This window comes from Giraffa tippelskirchi, chromosome 3 (assembly GCF_054371585.1).
Source record: "Giraffa tippelskirchi isolate mGirTip1 chromosome 3, T2T-mGirTip1v1.2.pri, whole genome shotgun sequence".
NCBI lineage: Eukaryota > Metazoa > Chordata > Mammalia > Artiodactyla > Giraffidae > Giraffa > Giraffa tippelskirchi.
In genome coordinates, this window is record NC_137277.1 from 183,304,020 (window position 1) to 183,316,636 (window position 12,617).

The window sequence follows — 12,617 nt, forward strand, 5'->3', positions numbered from 1 at the left end:
CTGCTTGGCTTTGACAGTGCCTCCCGGCCAGGGCTCTGAAGTCCTCCTGGCTCCCAGCATGAACACAGCATCACAGCATCACACCTGTCCTACATCCTTTGCTCTTTGCAGATGACCGAAGATGGTAAAAAAGCTCAACAGACTTGGCTTATGATTCAGCTCTACCACTTACTGGCTGTGTGGCCTCAAGCAATTCAAAGGTGAATTAACCTTTCTGAGCTCAGTTTTTTAATCTGTTAAATAGGGGGAAGAATATCCACCTCATAGGGCTGTGGTGAGGAATCCATGAGGAAAACAGATGTCAAGCACCCTGATGCTGGAAAAGGTTGAAGGCAAAAGGAGCAGGGGGTGGCAGAGGATGAGATGGTCAGATAGCATCACTGACTCAATGGACATGAATTTGAGCAAACTCTGGGACATAGTGGAGGACAGAGGAGCCTGGTGTGCTGAAATCTATGGGGGTCACAAAGAGTCGGACATGAGTTAGCGACTGAACAACAACTGAACTTCCTAAAAATGGCAACCCACTTCAATATTCTTGCCTGGAGAATCCCACGGACAGAGGAGCCTAGAGGGGTTGCAAAGAGGCAGACACGACTGAAACAACTGAGCGCAACAATAGAAAAGTTCTAATTTTCCTCCTCCTCGTCATCATCGTTACTATTACTATACCATCTCCATTCTCAGGACCAAGGTCTTTCTCTACACCTTGATTCTGGGTCCCCTCTGCAGATGTGAAGGTCGAGACACCCAGCTCAGCTGAGCACCGCAGCTAGACCTGTCGGTCCTTGGAGGGCAGAGCTGCCCTCAGGGGAGCAGGTTAGAGCCAGGAGACCTGAGTTGCCCTCTCAGCAAGGCCACCAATTTGCCATAGGACCGCGGGTCAATCACTTTTTCCCTCTAAAGATCAGTTTCCCCACTTTTCCAGTTTTTAAGGATGCAGCCCGGCAAGGTCTTTGGCTCCATCACCGGTGTGGGAGGCGACAGCTGTCACGGTGATGTTTGAGCAGATGAGAGCGAATGTGGGAAAGTCACTCAAGGGGATGGACAGGTGCAATCCTGAGCACCTGGCCACCCTGGAGCACTATGTGGAGACGCAGGCCAAGGAGAATATTATGATCTGGAAGCCAACCTGGCTGTGCTGAAGCTGTACCCAGCCTTCTTCCAGACCACAGTCACTGCCCAGATCCTGCTGAAGGCCCTCGCCAACCTGCCCCACACCGACTTCACGCTGTGCAAGAGCAGCAGGAAGAACGACCCACCCAGCAGATCTTGTCCCTCAGAGACCTGCTGGGGACCTGCCACTTCCAGTCCTTCTGGTGAGCCCTGGATAAAAACATGGATCTCTTGGAAGGTATAACCGGCTTCGAAGACTCTGTCCGAAATCTGCCGTGTCATGAGCGTCACTCATCAGCACATCAATCTCTGGCTGCTGGCCGAGCCGCTGGGGGATCTGACAGGCAGCAAGCTAAAGGTGTGAGTGAGCAGTATGGCTGGAGTCCCAACGAGTTAGACCAGCTCCATCTCCATCTGTAGCCAGGAAGAGAGCATTAAGCCCAAGAACGTCATGGAGAAGATAGACTGACATCTGGCATGACTGGCATCATGGCTTCCTCCCAGTAACTTCGCAGATGTTTAACAAAATTTGTTGGCTTCTTAAAAAAAAAAAACAAGAATAGTTTCCCCGTGGGTTAGTAGGGAGCATTGTACCTGCCCGGCTCATCTCACTGGGCTGTTGTGAAACTAACACAGGGGTATGCGTGCCTCTGTGAGGGGTAGGGCCCTGTGTAGAGTGATGGGGTTTCCTGAAAGAAAAACAAGGAACCCACAGGAGCCAAGTGATCTCCTGCCTCCAAGACTGACCACAATTCTTCTTCTTCTTTGCCTGTTTCATTCATCCGTTCAACATATATTGATCAAGCACCTACTATGTACCAGCTAGTCTTTTAGGTCCTGAGGACACAGCAGTGAACAAAACCAAAATCTCTGCCTTCATGGTACTTCCATTCTCACGGTTGGAGAGACACAGACACTAAATGAAATTAGATGAGGCCCCACCCCCTCCAGGAAACTTCCCCTGACAACTTTGTCCCCACCTCCCCAGGTTAGACATTCCCCTCTGGACACCCCTAGTCCAGTGATCACACTGGACAATGATATCCAACATGTCTGTTTTATCACAACCCATGGTCCTCTTGAGGACAGGGACCTTGACTCGCGTTTTCTATCCTTGGAACCAAGCACAGGGCTTGGCATCTGGTTAAGACTCAAGACACTTTCGGAGAAGGCAATGGCACCCCACTCCAGTACTCTTGCCTGGAAAATCCCATGGACGGAGAAGCCTGGTAGGCTACAGTCCATGGGGTCGCTAAAAGTCGGACACGACTGAGCGACTTCACTTTCACTTTTCCCTTTCATGCACTGGAGAAGGAAATGGCAACCCACTCCAGTATTCTTGCCTGGAGAATCCCAGGGACGACGGAGCCTGGTGGGCTGCCGTCTATGGGGTCGCACAGAGTCGGACACGACTGAAGCGACTTAGCAGCAGCAGCAAGACACTTTTGTTCAACAAACAAAGGAATGAAACAAATGGAGTGATTTACACTATAGGCTTCTAGTTGTTGACTCATTCAACAGGTTTTGTCAGGCAGCCTCCGTGGGTAGGTGTGGATGGGTGTGGTTGTGAATAAAGAGATAAAAAGTTTCTGTCTCTTGCCCTGAAGGGTGGTATAATCTGAAAGGCAGGCGAGAAGCCAGGAGGAGGGAATGACCATCTACTGAACAGGAGCCCCAGTACACGCTTACCTCTCCAGCAAAGTAGGTATTAGTAACTTTTCACAGGTTAAGAAAGAGGTTCATAGAGACTCAATAACATGCAAAAACAGTGGGGCTGATGTAGGTTGGAGGTCAGCCCAGGCCTCCTACTTTCCCACTGTAATCAGGACACAAGGCAGGTTTTGCTCTGTCCCTGAGGGGCAGTTTGCATGAAACGAGGGCTGCAGACTCTCAGAGGTGGGAGAGGTTGCCGAACTGAGGTCTGTCTTAGAGGAGGAAACTGCCCACTGTACCTTAAAGTGGGCAATTGGTGGGATGGGAACTGGCAGTGGGGGAGGGGGGGTACTCTCTGAAGGCTGAAAGCCCTAGGGCCCTGGGAAGATGTCCTTGGAAAGCTCTGATGCCTGCTGATGGGCAGGCAAGGGAGGGTGGAGTAACCATTGCTGCTTGGGCTCCCTGCTATAGCATACATTGCTGCAAACCCTGTGGCACCTCGTGTACAGCTTGTTCCAGGTCGATGTCAACCGAGTGAATAGATCTTTTTCTCCTGACTCCTTGGGCAAGTAATCAGAGTTTTCACCTCAGCCAGATCCTAGCAAAGGACCTGCCACCTTCTGAATGCTTTTTGTGGTACCCAAGTTGCCCCAGTTTTCTGGAGAGATGTTCTTGACCACTGAGCAATCCAAGGGCCTACCTGTTGAGATAATTTCTCTTTGAAACGAAGTTTGCCAGCTGCTTACCTCAGACTGAAAGGGGAGTGGATCACATGCCAAAAGTAACAGGTCTATGTACAGTGTGATGATGAAAGGCTTCACACTCTGGAGCCAGACAAAATGTCTTCAGATCGCTTCTCTGCTTTCATGGCTTATTGATCTTAAGCAAGTCCTTTATCTTCCCTAAACCTCAGTCTTCTAGTTTGTAAAAGAGGGCTACTGGTACCTAGATCATCCAAGCCCCAGTTGGGTGTTCTCTCCTCTGCCCTGCTCTCCCCTGCCCTACAAAACTGGGCCTACCCCCTCTTGGCTCTGAGTTTTAACCATGCAGAGATAGAAAAGGTCAGGGTAAATTTCTGGGAGAAAGGAGGATGCAGACTGAGACTGTTTGTTACCTCACAGGAGTACAAGCTGCAATGATTCGTGAGCTGAACCAAAGAGCTCCAGTTCACGAAACTATTGTCGAGTAGCATGCTAACGTCTTAAAATACTTCCTATTTAATCCTCAGTGAGGTATTCTTACTTCCATTCTAAAGATGAGGATACAGAGGTTCAGGATGATTGATTGCATGTCTTCATACAGGACAACTCGGGCAAAGCAGGTGTATTCCTTAAGACTCAGTTGCAAATTAATAAACTGCTATGGAGCATTGCAGGCTACAGACAATGGGGTCGCACAGAGTTGGACATGACTGAAGCAGCTTAGCATGCATGCAAGCCACGTGGAAAGGGATGTCATACAGGGCTTTAAATGCTTCCAAAATAACAAGGACAGGGAGCTGGTTCTAGAAAAGGCCCCAGGAATAATTCCAGAACAAATCCACAGAACTGACCAACCTAGAGAGTTGCTCCCTTTGCTTCACTTGGAAAGGTGGAGAATCTGTAAGTGCTGGCTGCAGACCTATGCCAGATCTGCAAGAAAAATAAAAGATGCTTCAAACTTTGACTCTGGTTCCACTGCTGATACTGTTGCAAAAAAGGCTGACTTGGAGCCTTTGGCCTTCTTATTTTCACCTCCCAAATCTCTCCCAACTGTTTATGGATTAGGAGAAACATATTCACAGAGTTCTAGCTGCAAGGGTGTCTGGGAAATGTTTTTTCCACAGTGCCAGTAGGCATGCTAGGAGGAAGCAAGGGATGTTGAGTACCAAGCCACCATTTCCACAACCTTCCTGCCAATGCAGAACTTGTGCATGGAATTACTCTGCTCAGGGCCTGCTCCTGTTCACATACCATTAACTTGAAGGAGGGGGGGGGTGGTATGTGTGTGTGTGTGTGCCTGACATAGGTTTTAATGGATACTTTACTAGAGCCCTCATTTCATGGAGGTCCTATTCCAGAAGAAGGCATTCATGGGAAACTCCAGGAAGGCGTTCCAGTGCCAGGAGGCAAGAACATTCTCATCTCTCTCTTTTAAAAATCTTTTATATCTGTTTATTTCTTTTTGGCTGTGCTGTGTCTTGCTTGCTTTGCACAGGCTTTCTCTAGTTGTGGTAAGCGGGGGCTACTGTTCATTGTGGTGCATGGGCTCCTCATTGCAGGGTCTTCTCTTTTTCCAGTTTGTAGGCTCTAGAGCAAAAATTCAGTAGTTGTGGCACACAGGCTTAGGCGCTCCATAGCATGTGGAATCTTCTCAGACCAGGAATGGAACCCATATCCCCTGAATTAGTAGGCAAAATCATATCCACTGTGCCACCAGGGAACTCCTCAGTTCTCTCTCTTTTAAAGAGCTTTAAGTTATAATACACATACTGCATAATTCATCCATTTAAACTGGACACTTCAATGGTTTTTAGCATATTCACAGAGCTGTGTAACCACTATGATTTTTAAAAAAAAAACCAAAACATTATCTATTCCAAAACATCTTTGTCACACTAAAAGCAGACAGTCCCCATTTCCCACTCCCAGTCTCCAGCTCTAAACAACCACTAATCAACTTTCTGTCTCCATTATTTGCCTATTCTGGATATTTTATATAAATAAGATCATACAATATGCCATCTTTGTAACTGATTTCTTTCATTTAACATAATGTTTTATTGTTCACCTGGTCATGCATTAATACTTCATTCATTTTCATAGGTGAAATATCCCATTGTATGCATATACCACATTTTGTTTATTTGTTCAATTGATGGACATTTGGTTTCCCTTTTTTTAAATTGAAGTACAGTTGATTTGTGGATTGTTTCCACTTTTTAGTTATTGTAACTAAAGCTGTTATGAACATTCATATACAAGTTTCTGTATGAACATGTTTTCAAATCTATCCATATTAGAATTGTTGAGTCATGCTGTAATTGTTTAAATTTTTGAAGAACCACCAAATTATTTTCCACAGTGGCTGTACCATTTTGCATTCCCACCAGCAATGTGTAAGGGTTCTGATTTCTCTATATTATCAACACATCTTTTTATCATATATTTTTAAATAATTTAACTATTATAGTGGGTGTGAAGTAGTAATGTGTCGTGGTTTTGATTTTCATTTCTCTAATGACTTATAATATTGAGTTTTCTGTTGTTGAGCATTTTTTATATGGTTATTATCCATTTATATACCTTCTTTGAAGAAGTGTCTGTTCCTATCATTTGCCCATTTTTTAGTTGGATTATTTACCTTTTATTAGTTTTTTTTTCCTTTGTCTGTTTTTCCCCCAAACTTTAAACTTTTTATTCTGTATTGGGGTATAGCTAATTAGCGATGTTGTGGTAGTTTCAGGTGAACAGCAAAGGGACTCAGTCATACATATACATGTATCCATTTTCCCCCAAGCCCCTCTCCCATCCAGGCTGGCAGGTGACACTGAGCAGAGTTCCATGTGCTAGACAATAGGTCTTTGTTGGTTATCCATTTTAAATACAGCAGTGTGTACATGACCTTCCCAAAGTCCCTGACTATCCCTTCCCCCCCAGCAATCATAAATTCATTTTCTAAGTCTGTGAGTCTCTTTCTCTTTTGTAAGTTCATTTGTATCATTTCTTTTTAGATTCCACATATAAGGGATGTCATGATATTTCTCCTTCTCTGTCTGACTTACTTCACTCAATATGATACTCTTTAGGTCCATCCATGTTGCTGCGAATTATTTGCTCTTTATTATTGAGTTGTAAGAGTTGTTTGTATTTCTGGATTCAAGTTGCTTATCATATAAATGATTCGAAAAATTTTTTTCCATTTCTTTGAGTTGTCTTTTCACGTTTTTGTTTTTTAAATATCCTATATCAACTGGATAACAGTATCAGGACGACTCATTTTTAAAAATTATAAATTTATTTATTTTTGGTTGCTCTGAGTCTTCACTGCTGCAGGCCAGCTTTCTCTATTTGGTGTGAGTGGGGGCTACTCTTCATTGCAGTGCATGGGTTTCTCATTTCGGTGGCTTCCCTTGTTGTGGAGCACAGGCTTTAGGGCTTTAGTAGTGGCCACGGGCTTCATTTCTCCGCAGCACGTGGAATATCCCCGAGTCAGCAATATCCATCCCCTGCATTGGCTGGCAGATTCTTATCCACTGTACCACAGGGAAGTCTTCACTTCTTTTTTTTTTTTTTTTTAAGAAAACTTAGTTTACTGAAATATGACTGCAATATAGAAAAGATGGCTAATGAACTAGATTGCAAGATATTAATACTCTACACTTTTCATGTTCTTCTTTTAAAAAATAATTTATTGGGGTGAAATTCACATAACATAAAATTAATCATTTTAAAATGAACAATTCACTGCTAGAGCCTGGTGGGCTATACAGTCCATGGGATCTCAAAGAGTCGGACACAACTGGACGATGAAGCACAGCCCAGGACATTCAGAACATTGTACCACCACCACCTGTATTTAATTCCAAAACACTTCCATAAATCCCAAGTAAAATCCCTTACCCATTAAGCAGTTCCTCTTCATTCTCTCTTCCCCCAACCCCTGACAATGTCCAATCTGCCATCTCTATGAATTTATCTATTCTAAACATCATATAAATGGGATCATATAATATGTGACTTTTTTTTTGACTGCACTGGGTCTTCATCGTGGCGTGCAGTCTGTCTCTAGCCACAGCGTGTGGGTTTAGGTGCCCCATAGTATGTGGGATCTTAGTTACCTGGCGAGGGATAGAACTCACGTCCACTGCATTGGAAGGTGGATTGACTTTCTGCATTTGATTTCCTTCACTTAGCATAGTGTTTTGGAGGTTCCTGTACATTGTATTTTATTCCATTGCATGAAACTGAAAGTGTTAGTTTCTCAGTTGTGTCCAACTCTTTGCGATCCCGTGGACCGTAGCCCACCAGATTCCTCTGTCCATGGATTTCTCCAGGCAAGAATACTGGAGTGGGTTGCCATTTCCTTCCCCAGGGATCTTCCCAACCCAGGGATTGAAACCAGGTCTCCTGCGTTGCAGGCAGATTCTTTACCATCTGAGCCACCAGGGAATTTGTTTATCCATTCATCTGTTGACGGACATTTAGACTCTCTACCTTTTGACTATCGTGAACAGTGCTACTAAGAACATGCATGTATTGTAGATGTACTTGTTTGAATACTTGAATATGTGTCATATCCACAGATGTACTTGTTTGAACAACTGAATACTTGTTTGTATTCAGTTCTTTTGGTAAATGTCTAGGAGTGGGATTCCTGGGTCATATGGTAATTCTTTAACTTTTTGAGAAATCACCAAACCATTTTCCACAATAGCTGAACAGCTTTGTAGCCCTACCAACAATGGATGAGAGTTCTGATTTTTCTACATCTTTGTCAGAACTTATTTTCCTTTTTTTTTAAATTATAGCCATCCTAGCCTTTTTATTTCTTGATGGAATCCTTAGAAGCACAGAAGTTTTCAATTTTATAAAGTTTAACTTATCTGTTGTATTATTCTTGATCTGAGAGGAAAAGCAAGAAGGCTTTCATTATTATATGCAATGTCGGCCACTTGCCTTTTTTTTAAATTCAGATTCTTTTTATTTACTTATTTGGCTGTGTCAGGTCTTAGTTGTGGCACACAGGATCTTTGTTGCAGCTTGTGGGACCTACTTAGTTCCCTGACCAGGAATAGAACCTGGTCCCTCTGCATTGGGAGCACGGAGTTTTAGCCATTGGACCACGAGGGAAGTCCCGGCCACTTGCTTTATGTAGACATTCTTTATTGGGATGAGGAAGTTCCCTATTCCTAGTTGAGTGAGTGTTTTTATCATGAAAGAGTGTTGGATTTTGTCAAGTGTGTTTTCTGCATCTGTTGAGACGATCATGTGGTTTTTGTCTTTTATTCTACTGACGTAGTGTATTCCACTGATTAATTTTTGTATCTCAAACCACTTCTGGTATAACTCTTACTTGGTCCTGGTGTATAATCTTTCTTTGGCAGTCTTGGATTCTATTTGCTCATATTATGTTGTGGGTTTTTGCATGTATATCCATAAGAGATATTTGTCTGTGGTTATCTTGTAAGGTCTTTGGTTTTGGTATCAGAGTAACACTGGCCTCATAGAATGAGTTGGGAGTTGTTCGCTCCTCTTATATTTTTTAGGGGATTTTGTCATGAACTGGTGTTCTTTGAATGTTCGAAGGAATATGGGTCATATCCACAGGAAAGAGCTAGGGCTCCGGGACCCTGGGCAGAGGTGGCTGAATCTGGCACACATATCTGTCCTGATTGGCGAGCACATTATTTTAAGACAATTGAACCAACTTAAAAAAAAAAATCTAGAGATTTCACATAAGAATCCTGATTTTCAGATTCTCTAGAGGAGTTAGAACCTTTGGCAGCAGTGGCCTGTAATTATGCTGAGTCATGATGAATGGCCCAAGCTTTCTGGTTTGCCTCAGTCCCCACCCTTCCTTGTTAATTCTGACACCAAGGCTGAGTGTCAGGTACCATTTGTATCATACTATTCTTGGACCACATTTTGTTAACTGTATGGCCACTGTAGACATTTGAGTGGATGCTACCTGGTTTACCCTTGCTGGATCTTTGTTTGCTCATTTATAAAATGGGGATATTAAAGATTCTTAGCTTGGGACATTTTGAGGAAGATTAAATGAGATAATTAAAAAGAATTTTTTTTAATTTTTTTGCTGATCTGGGTCTTCGTTGCTACTCAAGGGCTTTCTCTAGCTGTTGTGCACAGGTTTCTCATTGTGGTGGCTTCTCTTGTTGCAGAGAACAGGCCCTAGGGCACCCAGGCTCAGTAGTTGTGGTGCATAGGCTTAGTTGCCCTCCCTTGGCACGTGAGATCTTCCCAGATCAGTGATGAAATGCACGTACGCTGCATTGGCAGGTGAATTCCCAACCACTGGACCGCCAGTGAAAGTGAAAGTCACTCTGTCATGTCCGATTCTTTGTGACCCCATGGACTATACAGTCCATGGAATTCTCCAGGCCAGAATACTGGAGTGGGTAGCCTTTCCCTTCTCTAGGGGGTCTTCCCAACTCAGGGATCGACCCAGGTCTCCCGCATTGCAGGCAGATTCTTTACCAGCTGAGCCACAGGTGAAGTCCTAGAATTCTGAGTGGGCAGCCTATCCCTTCTCCAGCGGATCTTCCGACCCAGGAATTGAACCAGGGTCTTCTACATTGCAGGCAGATTCTTTACCAACTGAGATATCAGACCACCAGGGATGTCCTTAAATGAGATGATTATACAGAAATTTAGCATACAGAAGGTACTCAATAGATTTAACCTTTGCTTTTTGCTGGTTGCACAGTATTCTGTTGCATGTATGTACGATTCTTCTATTGGTGGGCAATAGGAGAACATTAGTTTTTCTCTGTTTGACACAAGGCTGGATAGGATATCTGTGTATATGGTAAGCATAAGATGTTTAAGAGTATATTAGCACTACTGGATTTGAATTTCAGCTGTGTGACCTCTTTCTGTCTCTTGGAATGGTTGAGTTGAGGGGATGAGTAGGATGAACCTAAGATGTCATTTGAAGATGTATCTACAGAGCCTCTTGACAAGGGTGAAAGAGGAAAGTGAAAAAACTGGCTTAAAACATTCAAAAAGCTATGATCATGGCATCCAGTCTCATCACTTCATGGCAAATAGAAGGCTAAACAATGGAAACAGTAACAAACTTTATTTTCTTGAGCTCCAAAGTCACTGCTAAAAATGTATGCTCCTTGGAAGAAAAGCTATGACAAACCTAGACAGCATATGAAAAAGCAAAGACATCGCTCTGCCAGTAAAGATGTATATAGTCAAAACAACGGTTTTTCCAGTGGTCATGTGTGGTTGTGAGAATTGGACTATAAAAAAGGCTGAGCATCAAAGAAGTGATGCTTTCGAATTGTGGTGTTGGAGAAAACTCTTGAGAGTTTTCTTGAGACTCCAAGGGACTGCAAGGAGATCAAACCTGTCAGTCTTAAAGGAAATCAACTCTGAATATTCATTGGAAGGACTGATGCTGAAACTCCAATATTTTGGCCACCTGATGCAAAGAGTTTATTCATTGGAAAAGACCCTGATGCTGGGAAAGATTGAAGGCATGAGAAGGGGTCAGCAGAGGAAAAGATGGTTGGATAGTATCACTGACTCAATGGACATGAGTTTAAGCAAACTCCAGGAGCTAGTGGAAGACAGAGGAGCATGGCATGCTGCAGTCCAAGGCATCGCAAATAGCTGGACATGAGTTAGTGACTGAACAAAACAGCTACCATTTTCTCCGCGGAAGGGCTGGAAGGTCACAGGTGGGTGCAGGGGAAGATGCAAGGCCCTTTCTGCAAATGTGAGAGCTGATGCACCCTATCTCAGGATCTCCCCGCCCTAGGGTGTGAAGCCAAAGGCCAACTTGTTGCATCTGACTGACAGCTGGGCTGTCCAGGGAGATGAGATAAGTGGGTGTCAGGCAGGAGGAGGCAAGTGTCAACCGCAGAGCAGGGGGAGGTGAGCACACTGTGGACTGGGTTGAGCTCCCCACCCTCAACCTTGTCGAAGTCACAGAGTTGCTTAACCTTCTGAAGCAATGATGGCCCCAGACCCCCCACATCCTGACCTGGACTCCTGACCTGGTTCCCCTCAAAATTATCCATACAACAGAGCTAAGATCCCAGGCACTGAGCTGGCCAGGAGCTCAGCTGACTGTCCTCAAGGTTGGAGGTGGCAGTGGTTATGGATTGGAGAAGTTTTTGAGGTTTTCAAAGAGGAAGTGAGGCTTCTACTTGTGGTTCTGTTGTGTTTCTCTTTTTACTGCATGAGCCAGCCCAACACTCCTGGCTCTACTTTGCTTCCCAAACCTCTTAATGATTATTGTTGTCCAGTTGCACAGTTGTGTCCAACACTTTGTGATCCCCATGGATTGCAGCATGCCAGGTTTCCCTGTCCTTCACCGTCTCCCAGAGCTTGCTCAAACTCATATCCATTAGTGGGCGATGCCATCCAACCATCTCATCCCCTGTTTTCCTCTTCTCTTACTGCCACCAGTCTTTCCCAGCATCGGGGTCTTTTCCAATGAGTTGGCTCTTCACATTAGGTGGCCAAAGTATTGGAGCTTCAGCTTCAGCATCAGTCCTTCCAGTGAATATTCAGGGTTGATTTCATTCAGGATTGACTGGTTTGAGCTCTTTGCGGTCCAAGGGACTCTCAAGAGTCTTCTCCAACACCACAGCTCGAAAGCATCACTTCTTCAGCTCTCAGCCTTCTTTATGGTCCAGTTCTCACATCCATACATGATTACTGGAAAAACCATAACTTTGACTAGATGGACCTTTGTTGGCAAAGTAATGCCTCTGCTTTTTCGTATGCTGTCTAGGTTTGTCATAACTTTTCTTCCAAGGAGCAAGCATCTTTTAATTTCATGGCTACAGTCACCATCCTCAGTGATTTTGAAGCCCAAGAAAATAAAATCTGTCATTGTTTCCACTGTTTCCACATATATTTGCCATGAAGTGATGGGACCGGATGCCATGATCTTAGTTTTTTGAATGTTGAGTTTTAAACCAGCTTTTTCACTTTCCTCTTTCACTCTCATCAAGAGGCTCTTCAGTTGTTCTTCACTTTCTGCAATAAGGGTGGTGTCACCTGCATATCTGAGGTTATTGATATTTCTCCTGGCAATCTTGATTCCAGCTTGTGCTTCATCCAACCCGGCATTTCGCATGAGGTACTCTGTATGTAAGTTAAATAAGC

At 44.1% G+C, this 12,617-nt stretch overlaps 1 pseudogene; it reads left to right on the forward strand.

Annotated features, from left to right (window-relative positions):
- Nucleotides 1–998: 998 nt before the first annotated feature.
- Nucleotides 999–1,623, forward strand: LOC145540754 (eukaryotic translation initiation factor 3 subunit K pseudogene; annotated as a pseudogene).
- The last annotated feature ends 10,994 nt before the right edge of the window (nucleotides 1,624–12,617 follow it).